Genomic DNA, 24,529 nt, shown 5'->3' with positions numbered 1-24,529 from the left:
GATCATCTGTCTGTGTCTGTGTGTATCAGTGGTCTCTCCAACTCATTATATAAAATTTTTACACTTTAACAAAAAATAATTCAAGAGAGGTACCAGTGGCTCATGCCTATAATCCTAGCTACTCAAGAGGCTGAGACCTGAAGATCACAGTTCAAAGCCAGCCCAGGACCAAAAGGTCCCCTTGAGACTCTTATCTCCAATTAACCACTCACAAAATGGTTTGAGCTGTGGCTCAAAGTGGTAGAACAATAGCATTGAGAAACACAGCTCAGGAACAGTGAGGGTCCAGGTTCTGAGTTCAAGTCCCACAAAATAAAAAAAATCAAAGTTTAAAAAGTACGATTGGAATCTTGATCATAATAGTATTTTCTACTTAATTCTCATTGGGAGATGAGATCAGGAGCCAGACTTCTATTGGCTTCCCTCCATGCCATTCATCCCCAGGTAGGCAGGTGCTCAGTACATTTCCATTCATTCAAAACTCATTCCTGAAGCCTTTTCTTCATGCCAAGGTAGTGAAGCTAAGAGATATATAAAGTGCTTTCTTTTCAAGAAGTTGGGTTTTAAACTTGTATTAAAATACCGAAAACGGTTAAGGGACCAGAAGTAGAATTTGAAATGTCTTCTAGGGATGAATAGTTTTATTTTAATTAAAAGAGCCAAAAGGCTTTTCGTAAATTGCACTGTCTTTCATGAGCCGGTTTCAAACACCAAAAAAGATGTCTAAAATGTCTTTCTTTGTCTGAGAAAAAGACAAAGATTTAAAGTGCACGGGCCAACAGAAGATAAAATCAGTTATTCAGGCACTGTGGATTCACCCAAGAGTCTGCATTCTATGACCCAAGACCTAAATCCTCCCAGTCACTTGATTTTTTTTCTAAATAAAGTTTTATTGAAACAAACCATACCAGTTCATTCATGTGTTGTCCTTGTCTACTTTCAAACTCCACTAAAAGAGTGAATTTATGGTAGAGTCCGTATATCCACAAGTAGTTAAGATATGTGGTACTGAGCCATAAGTAGCTTTCCTGCTCCTGTTGTAGGCTGCTATTCTAGTTCATAACTCATCACCCATGGCCTCTTTAAATGGCCTTCTGAGAGACATTCTTGCTTCCTAATATACTGCATTTGGGACACACAACAGTTCCTCAATAAATATCTGTTGGTCAATATTTGTCATCCAATTGCTTTTATCATAAAATGGAGATACTATATTCTAATCTCCTCATTCATGCTATGTTGAAGATTTGGCATTCTGTCCCTTAATTTGGTTTTTCACTACTGTATCTGATTACTTTAAAAATAGACTGATGGACTCATATTTTAATCAGTGGGTCACAGCTGTTATAACTCATTGCTATGAATATGAAATCAATCGAATCTGGCTTCCCCTTCAAGCTTGTGTGGGTACAAGCATGTTTGCATGTGCGCCTCAGTGTGTGTATTTGTTTACATGTTCCCCTCATTCACTGAGCACTTTTCTTACTTGTAAGTTGAAAAAATACACTATAGGTTGGCTTAAAAAAATAAGTATTTGTGGCTATTAAGCATGAACCATGCTAAGGGGCAGATGCTTCCTCTGAGCTTAGCAATGGGTATTGCATGGATCACGAACTCGGTGATGGCTCTTTTGATAAGTTTCTCACTGGATCAACCAGTGACTAGAGCTGCCATTCCGATACTCACTTTATACATGATGATGTCACCTACTAGTTCAAAGGCCCCTTGGGGACAGCTGCTATTTCCTGAGTGATAACATTTTTTTAATCTCCTATTTTGAAGTAAAGGGCCAGTGGACTGTAAGGGCGGCATGAGTCAAATCACCACCAGACCAAGATGCTTTTCTTGTCACCCAGTTATCATTCCTGCGGTCTGCTTGCTTCCTGTCCCGCCCCTTAAATGTGTGCTTTGCAGAAATAGAGATCAGTTTTTACACAAAGTCTTGTAGTGAACAGAACTTGTATGGCAATTTGCATAGTAAAGGCTTGAAAAAAAAGGCCAGCCACAAGAGAGCATAAGAAAATGGAGGCTGAGTGAAGTAGTGGGAACATGAATGTCAAATCCTGTATTTCCTCCTTATCAAAATATCTACTATAAAATGACAGTGCTATAAGATGCAGCCAGATGGAAGAGGTCTATGAGAAAAAAAAATTTTTTTTGAAATAAATATCGTGCCAAGAAGGACCCATCTTACTGCTAGGTATATGCAGGACCATGCTCTAAGTGGCAGTCATGTCCAGCAGTTACAAAACCGAAATATCACCACGCCCTGGGTAATCTGTGAGGCTCCATTTAAAAAACCACCATGAAAAAGCTGGACTGGAGGTGTGGCTTGAGTTGACAGGGCATCCGCTGAGCAAGCGTGCCTAAGCATGTGTGAGACCTTGAGTTCAAACCTTAGTGCTGTCAAACAAACAAATAAATAAATAAGCAAGCAAGCGAATCAAGTAATCCAGGGATTCCTCCAGTGACATGAATTACCACTGCTCACTGAGGCCTGATTTCTCTGGAGCATATGGGAAACCTCAGACTCATATCCTTCAGTAGGGCTCTCCACTTGTCTCCACGAGTGAAATACAACTTGCCTATGTCACTTCCACCCTAGGCAGGGGACAGCTCCTATGTGAGCATTAGCTCCCACACTTCCTGTGAAGAGATCACAAGTGTTGTGCTGTCCCCAGTGCCACAGGATGGACACAGCATGGGTTCTGGTGCTGCTCTGAAGGCCTGACCACTGCTGAAGGGCTTTGCAGAAACTAGAAGCATATCTTCTGGTGGTAGTCCACTGCTGGGATCAGGAAGATAACCACTGAACAAGCCCACCTCAAATCTCCATGTGTTCTCTAAGTTCCCTTGACCACAGCTCTGTGTATTCTCATAAAAATAATCATATGACACAGGAAACAATGTTGAGAATCCCCATGCTACCTCAAATAAAGAGTTGTCCCCAAAACTATGGTGGTAGGAATTCAAACTCTGACCATAGCAATTCTTTAAGTAAGCAAATGTAGTTTAGCTCATGAGTGGGAGAACCAGGGAAGTGCTAGGTGCCAGATAACTGCTGGAAATCTCAAAAACAGGTGTTTGTCCTGCATTCTTGAGTAAGTAATGTTTTCAGTTTTACAGACTATGTATTTCTTCTTCCAACAACTTGTGTAGAAAATGCCATTAGTGTCTCTGTGAGATACAATTTGGGTACACTTTTGTTTTTCTCTATGATTGCCCATCTTACTGGGTTACTAGGTACAAGCTGAGCTCCAGAGAGATGTAACTATGCCAAAAGTTCTCTAAAAGTCTTGTTTTTTCAAAGATGCATTAAACCAATAAAGTTACAGCACCTAGCTTGTTCAAAGATGCATTGAGCGAATAAAGTTATCATACATGGTTGAAAAAAATCTTATTTTGTTCACAGATGTATTGTTGCATGATGTTTCTTGGTCTCTGGCTCTCTGCTGTTTCCCACCCCTTATAATGCTACCCATGGGGCTTGTGTACATATAATAGATACACAGCTAAGTAATTTCAGAAATACTAAATCCAAGCTGGAGATAGTCATTAACCAAGAAGAAAAGGCCCGGGCCACTTTGAAGCTCATATTCTAATTCTACTTTACAACAATCCTTCATGGGTTGTGTGAGGAGAATATTAAACATAGTTCTTTGCAATGTGGAGGATGCTTTATGAATGCAGAGGACAAAATTCATAACACCTGGAGTGAAAGTCTTCCTCCTGCAATAGCTAGTGTTTACTAGGCATTATGTGCTAGGTACATTCCTGGGTACTGGTTTGAGCTCCTTCATCTGATCCTTCCACGAGGCCTAAGACAGAATGTCATCATTCCTGCTTTTCCGTTGGGGAAATGACAGCTCAGAGTCATTGCTTAAAGACAACACTCAGTGTGTGAATCCTTTAGTTCTAAGTCCAACTCTATTTCTCCTGGCTCTTCGTAATTCTAAGTTTGGGTCTGCCTACTGTGCTTCCTATGGGGGAAATGATGTGCTTTTGAGCCAGGGGCCACAACCTGACAGCTAGGGTGGAAAAGTGTTTTTCCACTCCACGTGATTCTCTGTAATCAGAGAGCTGAAGACGATCTCGCAGAGTAAGTTTCTCCCAGAGCAAGGTAAGGAAAGTAATTATCAGCACATACTACTTTTACCTGAACAGAAAAATAGCTGGTGGGGAAAAGAAAAAGAAAAAAGAAAAGGCAAGATTACACTGCATATGAGTCTAAAAAAATAAATATATTGAAAAGAAAAAGAAAAAAAGAGAAGATGGAAGTGGAGCTGTGGTAGAGTGCTGGCCTTGAGCGAAAAAGCTTAGGGACAGAGCCCTGGCCCTGCGTTCAAACCCCACCGCCAACCAAAAAATAAAAACTTTAAAAATATTAAAAGGAAAATTATTTTGTCCATGTATTTCTTCCTATAAAAATAGGTACAAATGTCAGCAAGGAAAACAATTTCAGGTGTATTGTAAGTATAACTAACTTCTATCCATTATTGGAAGAGTGTACCAAATCTGTCAGACCATTTGTTATATGAAGTGATAACATGTGTTATGTTTACATGTTCTGATAATGCCACACCCCTAAATTAAGCACTAAAGAATACTATAGTTATGATTTCTTCAAAGGAAAATTGTGTTATCCAAGTTAGGAGACCACAGATAGACATTTACAAGAATTACATTGTAGACATTTAAATGGTATAATGGTATTTTGTAAGTATAATATACAAATATATGTGCATATATGTATAGATGTATATAATACATATATATACAATATATGTATTCTATACACAAAGTAGTAATTGTAATTTTGCCGGGTACTGGTGGCTCACACCTGTAGTCCTAGCTACTCAAGAAGCGGAGATCTGAGAATTGTGGTTCATAGCCAACCTGGGTAGCAAAGTCCATGAGTCTGTTCTTTCCAATAAATAACACTACTCAGAAAAAACTGGAAGTGGTGCTGTGGCTCAAGTAGTAGAGTGCTAACCTTGAGCAAAAGAAGCTCAGAGACAGCACCCAGGCCCAGAGTTCAAGCACCAGGACTGGCAAAAAATAATAATAATTTCATGTTCTTATCCTAAATATTATCTAGTTTTAACACTTAAAGTCTATGATGTATTTGTTGAAGCTCCTAAAATCAGTAATAAAATTCAAGCTGGGGACTGATATAATCCTAACTACCCAGGAGGCTGAGATCTGAGGATCATAGTTCAAAGCCTGGTCAGACAGGAAAGTCTGTGAGACTCATCTCCAATTAACCACCAAAAGAAGCCAGAAGTTGAAGCTGTGGCTCAAGCATTAGAAAGTGAAAAGGCTAACAAGGAAGATGTGACAAGCTGTCATATGAACACACAGAAAAATTAATTAGCTAGTTAATTAAAAATTAAATTTAGCTATCATTTTGCAAAGACAAAGCAAAATACAGGCATGAGCCTTGACCCCCAGGCACGAATCCATTGCTAATCTATGATCGCCAGAGCGGCAGCTGTGAGAGGACAGTAGCAGGAGATGAAGGAATTCAAACACGACACCAGCTCAAGTTATTCAGGAGCACCTAGCAAAGCCATGTGTATTAACCAGATCCAGGCACCATTTTTCTTCCCCATAGCGGTTTCTTCCAGAAAATCAATGCTCTCAAGGAGAATAACCACTAGACTTGCAAAGATAATTTGTAGCTGAAGGGGAGCATGGTGGCATCTTCTCAGAACGATGCACCATTTGTTTCCTGTGCAAGTTTCCCTTGGTTTTTCTTCTAGACAACCCTCAGCAAAGAGTTCCACAAGGCCAGCCGTGAGTCGACGGAGAACGCAATGATTAGAAGGTGGAGCCTTTAATGAGGGAGGACAATAATGATTCTTATTACCTTAAGAAGCTTCAGGAGAGGCGAGAAGACAATATGGTAAACACCCTGTGTTCAAGACAGAATCCTCTTACTGGTAAGAAAAGTACTAAAAAAGAAAAAGTAGTAAACTTTACAAAAGTGTTCCAGCACAACCACTGAAGAGTGTTTACGACTACAAACACCGCTGTGTGTACTAGAATTAAATTTTTAAAAAATAGGAACAATTAAAATACTAAGACAGGACCAGTTAATGAAGTGATGGTATGAGCCCATCTGATGAGAAAGAATGTGGCTGTTAGAAATTCAAGCAGCCTGTCAAAGAACTGTGAAACATAACAGACTTTTTCTCAACTCCTTTGATTTTCTCTAAAGCTGGATGAGGGAGAGAGAATGAGGCAGGGGGAGGGAAGAGTGAGAAAAAGAGAGAAAGACAAAGACAGAGTGCATGTTCTGGGTTCAACTCAAGAACTCCCACTCTTGCTTGGCTTTTTCACTCAAGGTTGGTGCTCTATCACTTGAGCCATAGCTACATTTCTGCCTTTTTGCTGGTTGGTGGAGATAGATCCTTAGATCTCAGCTTCCTGAATAGCTAGGATTATAGAATCCCTCTAGAATAAAGATCTTCAGACACAAAGGTGAAGGAGGGGGAAATCTGTTGGCAGTTGCCATATCAAGATCTTTCAGGTATCTTTGCAAAGAGTGCAAAGCACAAGAATGTGCCTCATTTGCCCTCGTGTGTATGTGGGGATATCTGAAAATTAGTCTTGAGTGGATCTGGGCAAGTAGAAATGGAATGCTTGAAAGTAGCATCCAGGCAGGGAAATCCAGGGCTTGGAAGAGCTGCAGGCTGGGAGGTGGAGGAGTTGGTAGCTTCCAGAAGCGGAGTCTCCAGAAGGTACTTCAGAGGTTCCTTTGAGATTTGAGAGTCTCCTCATTGTGTGGGACTTAAAATGGCCAGTGTGGCATCCTGACTCTACCTAGTCAGTCTGGGAAGGCTGGTGAAGAAAGGTATAAGGTGATGAGTTTGCCGTGTTTCTTTCTATATCATCAGTCCCACAGACAGGGAGAGTTCTTTCAAAAATTCCTGTCAGAGGCTCCATGCATCCAAAAATTACTGATCTTCGTTCAATAAAGCAACTCTTGGCAGATAGCATTTTTCAAAGCGATGTTTTTTTGGCCTCATCAATGAAAAGAAATTAGATCATTAACACAGTAATGCATTTTTAAAGGAAAGGCTCCTCCCATCTCCCAGTCTTTGGGGTGGGGAAAAAAATCACAAGTCAAATTGAAACATCAGAGGAAAACTCAAATGAATATGTTAATTCTGTCAACATTCAAGGTTCTTAGTCCAAGCAGATAAGTAATTCAGTGTGCAGTGATTTACTTCTCTCTTGCTATAATTTTAACTCTATGCTTAAATCACAAAATAAATGTCTCAAATGAAGCTTTTATTACTCTTTCCCTGAGAAACATCCAAGTATTAGAACGTTTCTGTTTTGTTTTAAAGACGAGTTTATTATATTCGAAGCCCATCGGTGATTTGCGTTAAATGTGTCAAAAGAGATGGAGCTGCAGAGATAGATGATGGATTAGGCTCTAGCAATTTTGCATTTATAGTGACAAACTTAATCCCTCTCTGTGGACAGTATGTATTTTTCTGGCTGACAGATTTTTCCCCCCATAAAAAGACAATGAAACTTTTGAGTTGTAGGTAAATGAAATGACATGACTAAACCTCAATGGAACTCTTAGAAAAATTTAGGTGGCATCCATTGCTGATTTAAGGATGTTACTTACCTGTGGCTTCGGGAAAAATTGCAGGAGCCCAAGTTTAAAGGGAAAACATAAAATGCCTGTGTGTGTAGGTGGAACTAGGTCCATAAGAAGAAAGGGAATTAGCTGTGAGAGGTAAAATTGCCCTTTAGAGGTAAAGGATTTTACAGAGCTGTTGGGTAGATTCTAATATCGTTCCACACTTATTAGGTGAAATGGAGAGATTTATGAAGTATACGGATAGGTGGATGATTTAGAGATGGACAAACAGTAAATGGATGAGGGAGCAAAATTCCATCCTGTTTCTCTTCCTCATTAAAAAGAATCCATCAATACATATGGATAGAAATATAATATAGAAACACAATATAACCCAGGCACTAGTGCCTCATGCCTATAATCTCAGCAACTCAGGAGGCTGTGATAGGCCTAAAGGATGGTAGTTCAGTGCTAGACATGACAGAAAAGTTTGGAGTCCTATCCATAATTAACTAGCATAAAGCAAGGCCAGGGCATGGCTCAAGTGGTTAAAAAAAAATTTAAAAAGAGCATAAGAAAACTAAGCAAGAACATACAAGACACTGAATTCAGATTCCAAAACAAAAGATAACATATACTATCATAAAAAATGAACTTGAAGTGCCTATCACCACAGAATTATTTGTGCATATTTCTATGGAATATCTTTGTGACATCTCTATACACATACACATGAAATACCTTCATACCAGTTATTTCAAGTGATCTTTAATATGGTAAATTATAGATCATCTTTTAAAATTATATCAATGCTCAAATGATATGATGTGAGAGAGTATGGTATGAAACTTATTTTAATGTTAATAAACATTAACTGTATTGACATCCATAATGATGAGGTACTATGGAGATTCTACTGTAATGTCATAAAAAATGAGAATTTTCTACTGTCTCAATTAGGATCTTAGTGTATGAGGAGGTAGACTTCAGGAACACAATGTGGGAAACTGAAATATAGCCCATCCTTGCTACAAAATTGTAAAGCAGTTGGCTGAACTGCATTCACACCCTAAGGGCTTTGGGAAAATGGAGAATTGAAGAATATCTAAGCAACAAAGCATCCAGGCAGCTGCGGGGCTGCTTCTGGCTGCTGTGTACAGCAAGAGAAAAGCAAAAGCATGATTTAAAGGCAGAATTTATAATTAAAAAGGAAGTAGAGTGGAAAGATCTGGAAAATTCACAGCTTGGGCAAGTAAAGTTTTTTTTAAAAAGCTTCTTAGGGAGAGAATGCAAAGTGTATGGTCCAGTGACCCTTGTTTGTTAAGGAGATTAGTGCAAATACCAGGGAAGTAGGTGCCCCTCACAAAGACAATGGGAGATGATGCCTAAAGCCTTTCAGAGATCTACAACTGCCCTTCCCTAGTAGGTCCTGAGGCCAGGAGGGTACTATGGTATTGGGAGACGGGATCTATGACTAGGCACATAGTCAGCCCAGTGCTATCTTGTTGTTTTTTTTTTTTAATTGTTATTATAAAGGTGATGCACAGAGGGGTTTAAGTTACATAAGTCAGGTAATGAGTTCATTTCTTTTTGGACAATGTCACCCCTTCCCTCACTCTCTCCCAGTTTTTCCCTCCCATCCCACCCACAAGCTGTAGCGTTCATTTTCTACATAGTGTCTAGTGAGTATCACTGCTGCATTTGTTCACCCTTTGTCTCACACTTTCTGTGCTCCCCCTTACCTGCCTCCAAATCTATAAACTTACACACAAGTCAAAAACCAAAACAGCAAAGGAAAAAAAACCACACCTTTTGTTTCCATTTCTTACAGTTCACTTTGATAAATCTCATCTTATAGGGTCATATGCACATAGCTATTGGGGCTGTGATCCTCTCCTAAGAATATCCTCCTTTGGTCTCACTGTGTGACTATCTAATGAAGCTTAGTATACCCTTTAAAGAAAGTGGAGCAGATACAGCTCAAATCACTGAGGAGAAAGTCACCAACATGAACCAGTGCCTCTATATTGGCAGTAAGTTACTGAAGCCAGAAGGCTCTAGGGACCTAGATGTCTAGGCTTCCAACTGGAAATGCAGACCAGGCCTTTTCTTAGGAGAAACTATCTTCAAACCCCAAGTGGTGAACACTGTAGACAGTTAACTGGCCTGTATTTGTCAAAACTGTCAATACCACCAATGGCAAAGATGGAGGAACTATTTCAAACTAGGACCACTAAAGAGACAGAATAAACAAAATCAACTTGGATCTTGCCTAGAGAAAATAATAATAATTCAACATTAGCAAAGTAGGAAAAAATTTGAATGTGGACTGTAGATTAGAGTTTTAAAAAAAAGCTGTATCAACTATGACATTTTCTGAAGTTGAGAAACAATCTGTGGTTATTTGGAAATATTATCTGTAAGAAATAAGTATTGAAAGATAAAGGAGATGTATACAGTGTACACTCCCAAAGATGAATGTAGTGTATAATACCTAACCTCAAAGAAGACAAGGATAATCAAAACTAATCTTATCACCTTCTCCAATGAGGAAAAAAATCAATTGCAATACATATGTATAAATGGTCATGTGCAACTGTCTAATAGAAGCAAACATGAATGAACGCTTTGTAGTTCTTTGTGCCTCTTACAATTTTTTTCTGTTAACTCGAACTATTTCAAAGTGAAAGTCAAGAAAAACAGAGTTCTATCTTTCAGTGGAACAAATAAACAACCAGACAAAGCAAAGAAACTCTGAAAGAACAAAGTACCAAGGAAAGTTATGCTCTAGTGAGTACTGAATCTCATTACATAGCTTTTAAACATGCTGAACTGTCCAAGGAGTCCTAAATATATCAAAGGAAGAAAACTAAAGGACCAAGAAGAGAGATGTTATAATTGTCATGTGAAAGCTGGAATTTGTCATCCCTAGGCAAAGGATTCATATTTTTAATAAGTGATGCTCGGTCTACTTTTCAACTAATAGAGAAATAAAAGTGAAGCTACATTATCTCATAAATGACCAAAACACATATAAGACATAGATAAGAATAAACAAAAGTAAACAGACATTCATTCACACAAATTAAGAGAAAAATCTTGAAGAAAAGATCCTCTAACGTAAGGGTTAAAATTACAAACAAATAATAACATCATTAGGGAAAAATCAAAGTCACTCTCACATAGTAAGTAAAGCTGGGAAGATTTAAAAGATCTCAAAAATCGCAAATTTAAAAATTAGAAAAGAATATACTAATTATGGGTGATAAATATTTAACTTTAAAGTATTAAAAGACAACCATTTGCATTGCAAAAATAGCCACATGATATAAAATGAATTTCCAAGAAGAAATAATAGCAATGGCCTACCAACCTCAGAACATGTTCAAACATTACAGAAACCACATGAATAAAACTTAAATATTGATCTACATAATCATCAAACTGGTATTCTGTAAAAAGAACTAATAGTGTCTATGTTCAGAAGGGCATTCTGCGATCACAGATATGGGGATAAAGCAGCACAAATGCCCTTGGGTGTTATTGAACAATATATACCAAGACCTTCTAATTTTTCTCTCATTTTGCTGTTCAAATTTGACTTCCATTAAACCTGAGGTAAAATAGCAATGTTTGGAAAACATCAAATGTCTAGCTAAATGTCAATGGAAAGGCCCTACATATATAGCATTGAGTAATAAAAAAAAAAACAACATTAAACTAAAACCTTAATGGACATTGAAAATGGAAAATGATCATGGCCCATGAAAGCTTGCATGAAATTTTCTGTCTCTTTTCTTCCCACTCTCTCTTCTTCATATACAGTCATATATTAGCTTAATAATGAGACATAGCTCAGACAAAAATACAGATGTGTATAAGTGAGCATCAATACATGCTTATCTCGAAGAACACAGATGGCTAAATATTAAGGTGTCATTATCTACTGAATAGTGGGATTCTGAGTCAGTTACATTCATTTCTCTCTCTAGTTTCAGATCTTTCCAATGATCTGCCCTAACATGGCAATCATGAGACAACTTGAAATCATGTATGGTCTTTAAGCACAGCCTTAAACTGATGTGTGCACTGTCAGTGACTATGCTGCAGGAACAGAGGAAAACACAGGATGGGATACAGGTAATATGAAAAAGGTAAGCGGCATTTTGATAAGGTAGTGAGAAAGGTTTTTTCACATCTTGACTATGCTGTGATGATATCTGACATAAAAAATTATGATTACCTACTAAAAGAGTCAAGACTCTCAAAGATCCATTTCAATAGGACTAGACAGGAATTAGAGATAAATAGATAAGCAAATGTGTCACACATAAGCAGTTTTTATAACCTACAGTTGCTTGAGGCATCTCTATCTTCCCTTAAATTCCTAACGTGGTAAGCAGTAAATACTGAGTCATTTATGAAGCCAAAAAAGACTAGGGTACAAATTATAGTACTGAATTCAAATCCCAGCTCTTGCTTTTTGTAGGATAGCCGGTCTGTTACTTAGATAAGTAAACTAAATCTCCTCTGGTTTTCTAAGGAAGCGTAGCTCCATTTAGGCTGCTGGTAAAGATTTAACATGGCTATGTGTGTAGAGCACTTACACAGTGCTTGCCCAACTAATACATGGTAATAGTATTATTTAGTAATAAAATATGCTGTTATTACGGAGTCAAGTTACAGGCGGCTTGACAGGATACATTGTACTTAGAAACTGTTTAATTGAAGCCCTTTTTTTGCAACTACTTAAAAAAATAAACTAAGATGCCATGATTTATTTATCAGATTTCAAGTGTCTGGAAAATTATTTCCCACCCACGTTTGATTATGCATTAAGCCACAAAATATTTATAATGTTAATTTATACATTAATTGGATTTTAATACTCACAAACAGGTTTTAAGAGCTGCCTCACATGTTTGGACACATTAACAGCTATCAGGCATAGTCTCACACTAAATTTTAATTTTGTAAATATTTAATCTGTCAAATGCCACCAAACCGTAAGTGTATTAGAACCATACCACCTTAACCAGATGATTAAGATATACTGAATAAACAGAGACTCAAATGGTTACTCTGCGGAGACTCTGTCTAATAGGCCCAAAGTTATAGTAAACACCATTTACTCTCTCCATCTAAACTTGGGAAAAATTAGGAAACCAGTGGCGCACGTTCGATTTTTTTTTTTTACACATTAGCACATTTTAATTAAATCTCTCGAAGTCTATCATAATATATGTGGGTCTAATTAACTAACTCATCAAGCTTGTAAGTGGACCACAGAGCAAAATATTTGAACTTGAGCAAAGCAAGATCATTAAGGAGGAACATTTGCCAAAATTAGTTTGACTATAAAAAGGAAGAAGACTGGACTTTTTGCACAAGCTGATACTTGGCTTTCTAGAAATGAGCCTTCCTTTAGAAAAGGGTGTGTTTCACAGGGGTTAGAGAAGCCAGGTAGGCAAGTAAATTGCGCCCGAGAAGTCAGTGTTGTCAGAGTGAGCTAAAACTCAAGACAAACTGGGCTGATTCAAGAGAACGATAAAAGCCAACTAAATAGAAGCTGGCACATCCTAAAGGTCTACATATTATAACACAAGAGTCAGGAGAAGCAAGTGTGAATGGCTTCCAGCCATCTGTAGTCCATTTGCTCCTTTCATTAAATATTTACTGTGACCCAAACATAGGCCAAACACTGGACTAGCACTGGACTGGCAGCAGAATGTATCAAGCCCTAGGACCATGACCCAACGTCACAGCGATTCAAATTCCCCAGAATCTGAGGTAGAAGACCAAGCACTAACTGAGTAATCTTGAGAAATGGTCTTTGGTAATAACAAACATGTAAGCCAAGCCATGTGGACATGGTGAGTAGGAATGGTGTGGATGTGGCAGAGGCCGCGTCGGTCTCCACACGGACTCTCTGCTCAAGGTTGAGGAATTGGATTGAGGAACTGGGTAAGGCATGACCATTTGGAAACTTGGTTGTTTGTAACCCAGAGTCATTTTGCCGGTGAAAACCCCCTACACATGTGCATAGCCTGTGGTAAATCTCCTGGGGGGGGAAATCTAAGGTAAGATTTTGAAACAATATCCCCCACACCTCCCTTCCCACCAGCTTAGAAAATGGGGAGCAGCCTGCCTGTTTTGTGTGCTTGCTAGCTTGCCAGATTTTGGCTGATGGCATAAACCTTGCCTCTGCCTGAATTTTAAAAAAGGAAAGTCTCTCCAATAAAATATCGAGTGGGTGCTACCTAAGAATTTATCTAATTCATTAAATGGCATCATTGATATCAACGGTATTATAAGTGGCTCGATTTTTATCAAACCCATTGATTAGAAAATAAGAAACAGGGTTCCATGGGATACATAAAGTGTGTTTTGCCCCCCCAAAAATACTCATTTTCCTCTGCAGAGGCTGGGAATGTGATCTGATTTACATCAGGGTCACTGCTGATGTCATCAGTTCAAACGATGCCATCCTGGGTTAGGAAAGCCCTTGATCCAACAGGACCCGTGTCCTGAAGAAAGAGGCAGCCTAAAGGCAGAGCTGGAGTCACCCACCGTCAGCCAGCTACACCAAGGATGACTAGAAATGACCAGAAGCTAGGACAGGGCACAAAGGAGCATCCAACAGGCTTTCAAAAAAGCAAGATTGTACCAGTCCCTTGCTCTGGGGACTCAAGAGCACTGGGATTTGCACTCTGCACCTGGAAGACAGTAAATACAAGGCGTTTAGAACTATGCTGTGTGAGGCGACACATCCAAACAGCTCAGGGACCGGATGCAATGCACAAAACTGGGCTCCAAGAGCACTGGAGACACCGAGTGTGTAGCATGATTTGGAGAAAGAAAAAGAATGTTTGAAAACATTTTGAGAGAAACAAAGCAGGGCTTTTGTCCTACATGGAAGATAAAAAACATTACCTTGAGGGGGAGGAATGCTTCTTTAATGCATGATAGATGCCCACTTACAGAAAAGCCCATTCCCTTCGGTAACCTAAAACAACCCACCGCTGGGCAACATTCAGTGAGGCTCCAACATGACACTAAGATCACTTTTTCCCCTCTCACTCTAGACCCTCTTCATCATGCCCCACATCTGGATAGTATTTGGAAAAGGCCCTTCCATGGCTGCCTCCACTTGGACTCTGCCCTTCACCTACTGCGTGACACCTTATCTTCCACCCTCCATGACTCTATTTGTTCCCAGTTCTGTCCATCACAGAGCCCCTCCCATTTTCAGGGAAATAGAACTTGAGTATTGCCTTTCCACTACTCAGCCAGACTGGAAGCTTAGGGGAAACATGTCACATTTCAGACAAACCAAGCATGATAGTGAGACAAGAATGTGGGGAGGAAACGCAGACAGTTTGAAAAGGAAAACTTAAATGTTTGGGTGATGTACCGCAGAGATGACAGGCAGGTTTAATGATTAAGTCCACACTGACTTCCAACAAATGAGACAGAGAGTCTACCTGGCTAAAGATTTCAACTCGGTGACAGAGAAGAAGGTGAAGGTAAGCCCAGCATATGTATTACATGGTGTGGCAAGATTGTGAACCCAACCCAATAGACGCTGATACTGCAAAAGAGAATGGGATCTCTGTGGTCTCTGCCAGCCATGGTCAAGCCTTTATCTGAAAGATTAGGGGAAAGATAGGGAGTCCTGCAGAATGGACCTGGACAGTTTTGGGACAGAGGCTATGTTAAGAAAAGATTTTCAAACCCTTTATAACCACACACAGGTCTGCCTTTGTGACCCCCAAACTTCCATGCCTGATCACTGGCCTGTCTTTTGTTGGTAGACATTTTGGCATTTCAAAAGTGTTCTATGTGAGGCGAAATGAACCCCAAGATAAGGACTCAAATAGTTTTTTCTTCTTGCTATTGTTTCTAATGTATTTATAATATGATTTCTTTGTTGCTTTGTATGTCCCTCCTCCATGGTATAAACCCTGTTTTCACTGTATTTGATGTTGGTATAATTTGTGGAGAGGAAGGGAAAAAACTGTTTAAATAGGGATACAGGTGGACCCATTCCAACAATGAGATGTACAAGATGTTATGTTGAAAACTGAACTTTATAACTTTGGTGGTAGGGGGTACGGGAGGGCAAGGATGGCAAGGGGAAACAAAGGAGGAGGCAACAACACTTGATAAGAAATGTACTTATGTACTTACTTGCTTATGTAACTGTAACAGTATTTTCACAATAAAAACCTTATTAATAATAAAAAAACAAAAAAAAGCATTCTATAATATCTGTGCACCAGTAGGTTCACGCTTGTAATCCTACCTACTCAGGAGGCTGAGATCTGAGGATCAAGGTTTGAAGCCAGCTCAGGCAGAAAAGTCCATGAGACTCTTATCTCCAGTTAACCATCAAAAAAAAAAAACTCCAAAAACAGAAAACAAAAAACTGGAAGTGGAGGTATGTCTCAAGTGGAAGAATGCCAGTCGCGAGTGAAAAAAATCAAATGAGGCTATGAAGTCTTGAGTTCAAGCCCCAGTTACACATGCATGCACAGATATACATACACACCAATTAGATTCTCCAGGTGTGGTAAGAGACCAGCACACACCTGTGGAGTTCCAGCCTTGTAAAAGTGGAGCTGGGGTTTGATCAATGGTAGAACACTGGCTTAGCATGTGTGAAGCCATGGGTTTGACTCCTAGTACCAAAGGGAGGAAGTAGAACAGAAAAGAACTTGGTAAAAGTAAGAAAGATAGAGAAAGGACTTTCTTGTTTTCTAGATTGTTGGGGTTTTTTTGTTTGTTTGTTTTTACCAGTCCTGAACTTGAACTCAGAGCCTAGGCACTGTCCCTGAACTTCCTTTGCTCAAGACCAGCATTCTACCATTTAAGCCACAGGGCCACTTCTGGCTCCTTCTGTGTATGTGGTACTGAGGAATCAAACCCAGGGCTTCATGCATGCTAGGCAAACACTCTACCACTAGGCCATATTCCCAGCCTTTCCTTGTTTTCTTGTGGGATAACCAATAATACAAAAACAAAGATGGGCTTTTACCTCTGAGAAAGGGAGCATAGGAACTTCTCACAAACTCCTGTTTCTGGTGATGACTACATGAATTTGCAACTCATATGAACTGAGGCCACAGTCCATAAGACCCCAAAAAGTAGACTTCCATGTTAAAGTTCAAATAAAAAAAAGAATCAATTCCTATTTAGCTTTTTTTGTCTCAAAAAGGTAATGTAGCCCCAATTGAAGGGTATCAATCAAACACATTTTTATATTTTATCTTGGGTGGTAGACATTACAGAGAATGACAGTTTTTTTTTCCATGACAGGTGAACAGAAGCAAACTTCTCTAGCTTTCAGCTAAGGTAAACAACTCCATGCATGGCATAGCTCAGGAGAGTGGTACTGTTTCATTTCCCTGGAGGAGGAGAGGTTTAAATCCACAGACAAGTCATTGGGAACTTGCTTACAAGGAGCTGGGGAGAATGCAGGAACAATGCATCCTGCCTGAACAAGTTGGTGAATTAAAGGCTTCAGTCCTCAAATGAAAAAAAAAAAAAAAAAAAAAGAAAAAAGAAGAAAAATTATAGCGATGTGTCATTTTGACTTTGGTACTGAATTCAAAAATCAATGCCCAGAGAGAGAAAAAATGCCATAGTGCATACAAATGCATTATCTTTTTAGAATGGGAGTGAAATGTTAGCAGTCTCTGAATGCATTTGAGGCCTAGCGGCAATCAATAGGGCTCTCTCCTTACAACACCCTATCTCCAGATACTGAGGATGACAAGAGTCACTCGAATTGGTTGAACATTTCCTCTGGGCCAGTGATTGGGTCAAGGGCTAAAAGTGCATCCTCTAACTTGCTCTTTACAACCACCAGCACAAAGTTCATTCATACTCCAGTTACTCAGATGAAGAATGTGCAGGAATGAGAGACTTCCCAATTTACTGGTAATCCATGAAGGAGGTGGGTGCTGATGGCTCATACCTGTAATCCTATCCTAGCCATACAGGAGGCTGAGATCTGAGGATCATGTTTCCAAGCCAGCCTGGGCAGCAAAGTCTGTGAGACTCTTATCTTCCATTAGCCACCAAAAAAAAAAAAAAAAAGCAGAAGTGGAGCTATGGAACCAGAGCACCTGCCTTGAGCAAAATACCTAAGAGATGAGTCCAGGCTGAGTGCGCACGCGCGCGCACGCGCGCACACACACGCGCGCGCACACACACGCACGCGCACACACACACACACACACACACACACACACACACACACACACTTAAAAAAATAAAATAACTGGTAGGGACAGGAATTCACATAAGGCCCATTGGCCCCATGCCTTAAACCCTGGTTGTGCACACATGAGTAATTACGAGTCCAGTACAACTCAGGGACCCAAGCATTCTCTCTGTTCTCTAAAAGAATCCTTGCCTAATGTTACAAACTCAAACATCAAAGCCTGAAGACTCCCCTTGAAAGCTGTCTAATTTTCATTTCAGTATTTCAGTAGTGATTTGATTTCCTGCCTCTCGATCTTTCTTAATTCTGTTAGGATCTCCTCTTGCGAGAGACAGACTTAGCCTAAGTGGTCCTACCACTGCCAGCTGGGCAGTGGATCAATCATAAGACCATTAGGAGAGGGCTGGAGGGCAGGGATGGCACACACGCTGTGGTGGCCTGCCAAGAGAGAGCATGCTCCTTCTCCACCCTGTCCCATGACTTCAGGGTCTGAACTCCAGAATCAATTTCCCCCTTCTCCACCCATGATCCTCCTAAAGGTTACAGTTCAAAGCCAGCCTGGAACAGGAAATGTGTGAGACTCTTATCTCCAATTAACTGCCAGAAAACAGGAAGCAAAGCTGTGGCTCAAAGTGGTAGAGCATTAGCCTTGAGCCAAAACGAACTCAGGGCCTGAGAGCTGTCCCTGAACTCAGGGACAGCTCTCAGGCCCTGAGTTCTAGCCCAACAACAACAACAAAAAATAGATATATGAAAGATATATGATAGATAGATAGACAGATAGACAGATAGACAGATAGATAGATAGATAGATAGATAGATAGATAGATAGATAGATAGATAGATAGATAGAGCTCACTTGGGTTTCATCATAAATTTCCTGTAACAGGATGAATACCCGAAGCCAGTTTGCTCTCTTCCTATGCACCTCCTAGGATTGTAAGACGATAGGTGCACAGCCAGTTAGCCAGATCACCATGATTATCAATATGAGCAGAAACAATAGAATTCCTACTAAAACTAGCAGCAGAAAGAACAGCACTTGAGGGCCTTCCCAGCCACCACAGCATACAATGTCTACAGGAATGGGCAAATTACAAGCATTGGGTGAATTTTAATTAGTAGCTAAATCCTGAACACAAATAGTATGATTAAGAACTACATATATTTGTACATTTTTAAATATGCTTTGCCTTCAGCTATGAATAAGGAATAGTCCTGAAATAAGGACGGGCATAACGAATTAAGATATCTCCACATATTTATTCTTTGAAGACACTGATTTCAGAGCATTTCTTCAATTTTTTCCCTTTCTTAATCCATTTTACCATGCAAATCATGAATGGACTGCCCCGGACCGTAATTACATCAGAATATAAGATAAGGCACACTCGCTTTCAAATTGCAACAAAATCTGTGTCTATCTTTATTCCAAATATAGTCACCAATGGAATCCTAAGGCTTTGATCTGCTACTTGCAAAATATCAAAACATCTTTAATATGCAAATCGAGATAGGAGCTTGTAAGGTCATTTGGAGAAAGTTTTGGGTTTTTACTTTTTAATCCCTCTTACAAGTCTGAGGGCCCTGAGGACTGTGACTTTAAATATAGCTCTACTACTAACAAAAACCTGCTAGCTTATCCTTAGTCATGTTTCAAAATAAAATTGAGATGTTAAATAGATCGATTCTGGTTCAAAAGCTGCTTTGACCACCTCTCTATCCATCTTCCTGACCGGATATGGGAACTGATGGGAAGCTATCCATCATTCCAAAGTCATTTATCTTGTCAACAAGCCAGGATGGATCAAAGGCTGGAGCAGGTTCCCTTTAGCCTCGCTTGTCTCCAGCGGGTAACAGTCTTCCCCTGAAAGCAATCCTGTTGGACAGCTGGGCAAAGGGACAGGCATGTTAACATATCCACCTCTAGGATGCTAAGGATCTTTTTTTTTTTTTAAGGAGGGGTACAGGTAAACATGAAAATTATATTCCATTTCCAGCAAAGTGATGAACTCAAAACCTCCTTGGTTCATAGTCCTGGAGTTGGTGGACACATAAGCCTCTCTGTATCTGGCCAAGGCATTTATTATTGTGTTTGTTTAAATGGAAGAAATGGTCTTCATCAGGTCTGATTATGATGCAAAGCTGCAATGACTTCACCACTTTGTAAAATTACTATGCAACACAGATCTTCAGGTTTAAGACAGGCGTCCTGCATTCATTCCCAAGCCTGCAGCCACGCCCCTCACTGTAGCTCAGCAAGTTTTTGGGTTTATGGGATTTTTTAAAATCTCTATTGTAAGAATAAGAGGTGCTTACACATGTGCTCGTGGTGCTTACACATTTCCTTCCATTCACATTTGAAGGTTTTGCATCTTGACCTACCCCTCCTATGGATGGCCAAGGGGAAAGTTCAAATGTGGGGTGAGATGCTTGAAATGACTGACTTAAAAAGAAAAGGGCTCTATGTCTCTCTCCCTCTTTTTTCTCCCTCTCACTCCCTCTTCTGCAGAATTTTATTCTTTTATTGTCAAGGTGATGTACAGAGGGGTTACAGTTACATAAGTAAGGTAATGAGTACATTTCTTGTCAAACTTATTACCCCTTCCCCCAATTTCCTCCTACTTTCCCTTCCCCTACCCCTCTTCCCCCCCCCCAAGTTGTTCAGATCATTTCCAACATATTGTCTTGTGAATATCGCTGTTGCCTTGGTTCCCTGCCCCCACCTTGTCCTTTGTCTCACCATTTTGACAAGCTGTCAGGTTTCAGCTGTTGATTTGGGGGTTGGGGTTGGATTTTTGTCTGTTTGCTTTTGGGTGGTATTCGGGTTTGAACTCAGAACCTTGTGTCATGTCTACCCCACACTTACAATGGTTCCCAATCAAGTCCCCAAGCAATGGATAGACAGCAAAGAGAATCTGTCCTCCTAGAACCAAAAGCATGTCATGTTACTGGGTAACAGATAAAAAGCTACTGAGTGATGGCAATTCCAATCACATCTAGTTCATTGAGGAAAACCTAATTATAACTTGTTTCTCTTGGAGTGACATTTTTTTAAACCAATTACTCCTCAGGAATGATAGGAATATGCATCCAGGTTACTTTTTCCCTCTGCCTGCAGGAAGAATTCATAGAGATTAGAGAGGCTGATCTCTCTCCCCCACCCCCAAAGTTATGAAATCTCCCCTTATTGAGAAGAGACAAGCTACAATTTCTAATTCTGCCTCATTCCAGGCAGCCCCAGTAAGAAACAGAGAAACTGACCTTCTCGAACCAAAAGAATGAGTGGAAGTAATTTGTATCACTCACATCAAACAGAAAGGATAAATCCTTCCAATCATGCTCAAAGAGTAAGGAAGAAGAGAGATTTGAAGAGATCTATTTCCATCTGCTTTTAATGGTGAGGAAACTGATATTAACTAGAAAACAGTCTCTATCCTAGAAAGGGGAAAAAATGCGTATTTTGTAGAAAGGTGACAAACATTACCATTCAAAGGCACAGTCCTTTAGAAAAGAGAAACTGAGAATGTTGAAGAGCCAGGTATTAGGGAGGGGAAAATGACCCAACAAGATTCATGCTGATAAGAGAGAAATGAAGAAAGGCAGAAAATAATTGAGAAAGCTGAATCCTCACTCTTCAACACTATCAAAAGCTCATTGCTAGAGAATTTGGAATACAAACCCCTTTTAGAGAGAATAATTTGTTGTAACAAAAAAAACCCTCACACACAATCATTTGCAATTTTTGCTTTATGTTTAACTCTTTGGGGGGGGGCGCTAAATAGAGCTTGAACTCAGGGCTTGGGTACTGTCTAGGAGCTTTTGCTCAAGGCTAGTGATCTATAAGGTTATAGAGCCACAGCACCACTTCTGGTTTTCTGGTAGTTAAGTGGAGATAAGAGTCTCAGAGACTTTGCTGCCTGGGCTGGCTTTGAACGACGATCCACAGATCTCAGCCTTCTGAGGATTACAGGTGTGAGCCAACAGCACCTGGATAACTCAGTAATTTTTTAAAATTCTCTCTTAGCTTATACAGAAAGTGAACTCAATATTTTTGTGTGTATGTGCATGCACAAGCACCACTACTTAGATTTGAACTTAGGCCTGGGCACTGTCCCTTAGCTTTTTCACTCAAGGCTGGCTACCTAGCATTTGAGCCACAGTTCCACTTCTGACTTTTTGGTGGTAAACTGGAGGTAAGAGTCCTATGGTCTTTTCTGTGCAGCGTGGCTTGGAACTGTGCTTCTCAGATCTCAGCCTCATGCATAGCTAGGATTATAGGCATGAGCTGCTGGTGCTGGCCTCTGGATAGCTTTTCCAAACAATTCTCTGCATGGCATCTCAAGACCTCTCAGCTGAGATACTGGATGCTAGGCATGCCATACATCTGCCTGTGGGCAGTGCCCAGCGGTGTCCCTGGCACTTTGGTAAGCTCTCCGTGAGTTTTAGTCCACCCAAGCTCAATAGTCTACATTCCTCCCTTCCCCGTGAAGGTCATGAGACCTCCACGTTTTGTTTTCGGACAGAATGCCGTAGAGTGTCAAAAGTCAAACATCTGTTTGTCTTGCTGATATTTTTCATGCGGTGCAAACAGAGGAAAGGCTAGCAATGACGTATGCTAACATCTCAGGCACTGTCAATATTCTAGGACCAGAGGGGGAACACGATGTGTGAAGGGAAGGAGATAATAGTTATGCATGCCCACAGTTCACCAGAAGTCTCATTTGCACACCCCATGACTCACTTGCTAAAAAGTACTCTTGCCAACCACTGCTCTCTTTCCCCTTTGGGATACCTGGTCATCTTTTGAAAGCACCGTGCTTACACTTCCTGCTTCCTCCTGAGCATGGGGTCACAGGTGTAATGTCCTGTGTCAGCCTCCTGCTGTTGGCTGCCAATGCCATGCAGCAAGATCTCTTTGAGGCTGACTTCAGGCCTTGCTAAGTCACTTAAGAAAAACATCCAAGCTGGGCGTGGTGGCTTACGCCTATAATCCTAGCTGCTCAGGAGGCTGAGATCTGAGAATCACAGTACAATGCCAGCCCAGGCAAGAAAGTCCGTGAGACCCTTGTCTTTAATAAACCGCCAGAAAACTGGAAGTGGCGCTGTGGCTCAAGTGGTAGAGCGCTAGCCTTGAGCTGAAGAACTGAGGGACAGCATCCAGTCCCAGAGTTCAAGCCCCAAGGACTGACAAAAAAAAAACAAAACAGCCAAGTCCTAACCTGCCAATCACAGATTGGCGCCTCTAACCCATCCCCACCTCCCAAACACAAGCAAGCCATGCACAAATGCAGTGAGAGCCTATTAGATGGAACTTGGCAATTGCACGCTATTGACTCTTGTGTGTGTCCACCTACACACATGTATGTCCTCATGAATCACCCTGCGTGGGGCTTGGGTACCATGTGAAAAAATTCTTTATGTCTAGGGAATGTTTTCTCCATTCAAACTACCTGTGCAAATAAAGACAATTAAGCAGCCAGGCACCAGTGGCTCACACCTGTAAGCCTAGCTACTCAGGAGCCTGAGGTCTGAGGACCTGTGGTTTGAAGCCAGCTCAAGCAGAAAAGTCCATGAGACACTTATCTCCAATTAACCACACACACAAAAAAAGCCAGAAGTAGGAGCTGCGGCTCAAGTGGTAGAGGGCTAATCTTGAGCACAAAGCTCGGGGACAGCGCCCAGGCCCAGAGTCCAAGCCTTAGAACTGGTATAAAGAAAGAAAAAAATACACTTAAACAAAGAGGACCATGTCACTGACTTAAGGGACGCCTCAATGTTTGGGCCTACACACAGAAGTATCAGCTTTTCCTGGGAGTTGGTTTACAATGTAGATGGTCAGATGTGGCACAAGACTGTGGTCTCAGTTGCTAGAAAGGTGGAGATTGGGTGGACGGCGGTTCAAGGCCAGCCTTGGCAAAATGTTACCCCATCTCAACCAATAAGCTAGGTGTGGTGGTGGGAGCCTGTCATCCCAGCTCTCTGTGAAGCATATGGCAGATTCTTGGGTCTTACCCTCAATTATCAACACACTAACCCAGATATGGGTTTTTCAGCCCTCTAGAAGACTGTGAATACTATGAGGTTTGAGAATTGATGCTTTTGGAGAAGTACGGCAGACCGAGTATGATGGGGTAGTCCAGAAATTGGACGTGAAACCTGGCTCTTTAGTGCACTGTTATCCACCAACTCTGTTTGTGGGGTGGCAGCGTTCAATACACATCAATGGTTATTTTGGGAGGTGGGGTGTCACTACTGGAGCTTGAACCCATGGCCTTAGGTAGGCAGGTGCTCTACCACTGAGCCCCTAGGAGTAGCCCTGTTGTGTGCTAGAGATGGGGCCTTGTTTCCTGCCCATGTCATACTTCTGGACTGCTATCTCCCAGTTCTAGGCTTACTGTGGTAGCTGGGATGACTGGCAATCACCACCATACCCACATCTTCCAATGAGATGGCATCTCACACATCTTCCTGCCCAGGCTATCCTAGTACTGAAATCCTCTCAGTCGCAGGCTCCCATGCGGCCAGGATGACAGGTGTGTGGCTATTGGTTGAGAAGGAATTTTGTGTGGTATGCCTGGCCTGGCACTGAACCATGACCCTCCCAATCTCAGCCTTCCAAGTAGCTTTGATTTTAGGCATGAGCCACTAGAGCTCAGCCATCCGTGGTTATTGAAATATTCAGGGCCATAAAATATAGA

At 40.7% G+C, this 24,529-nt stretch overlaps 1 protein-coding gene across 8 annotated transcripts in view; it reads right to left on the bottom strand.

Moving 5' to 3' along the window:
• Nucleotides 1-24,529, bottom strand: part of Sgcd (sarcoglycan delta) — a 913,825-nt gene that overhangs the window by 376,098 nt on the left and 513,198 nt on the right. The window lies entirely within an intron of this gene.

The sequence above is a fragment of the Dipodomys merriami genome, unplaced genomic scaffold (genome assembly GCF_024711535.1).
Source record: "Dipodomys merriami isolate MVZ:Mamm:240054 unplaced genomic scaffold, mDipMer1.0.p SCAF_44, whole genome shotgun sequence".
Classification (NCBI taxonomy): domain Eukaryota; kingdom Metazoa; phylum Chordata; class Mammalia; order Rodentia; family Heteromyidae; genus Dipodomys; species Dipodomys merriami.
This window is presented reverse-complemented; position numbering and strand designations above follow the sequence as displayed.